The sequence below is a fragment of the Sinocyclocheilus rhinocerous genome, unplaced genomic scaffold, assembly GCF_001515625.1.
Source record: "Sinocyclocheilus rhinocerous isolate Xijiao unplaced genomic scaffold, SAMN03320098_v1.1 scaffold2207, whole genome shotgun sequence".
NCBI lineage: Eukaryota > Metazoa > Chordata > Actinopteri > Cypriniformes > Cyprinidae > Sinocyclocheilus > Sinocyclocheilus rhinocerous.
In genome coordinates, this window is record NW_015625575.1 from 1 (window position 1) to 384 (window position 384).

A 384-nucleotide genomic window follows, 5' to 3' on the forward strand; every position below is an offset into this window, starting at 1 on the left:
CATTCTAATATGCTGATTTGCTGCTCAAGAAACATTTCTGATTTACTTATAAACATGTGACATTGTCGAATCATTTGGGATTTCTTTCAGCTGTTATGTGAAGGTAATTGCAGTAAACGTTGTGCTGATGGTGTAATGTGTAGCTGAGCTGCTTTCTGTAGACCTGGGGTCTCATTTATAAAACTCTCCGTAGATTTCATCCTAAAAGTGTACGTACGCTGAAAAACTAGATTCAGCGTACGCACAAAAGTTTTTAGATTTATAAAACCATTCGACGCCAGAACCTGCGCAAACATTTTTTTCCTTTTATAAATGCCAGTCAGAGAAAGATTGTGCGTACGTGCATTTACACCCCGTCTCCTCCCCGAAATCACCATATATGGA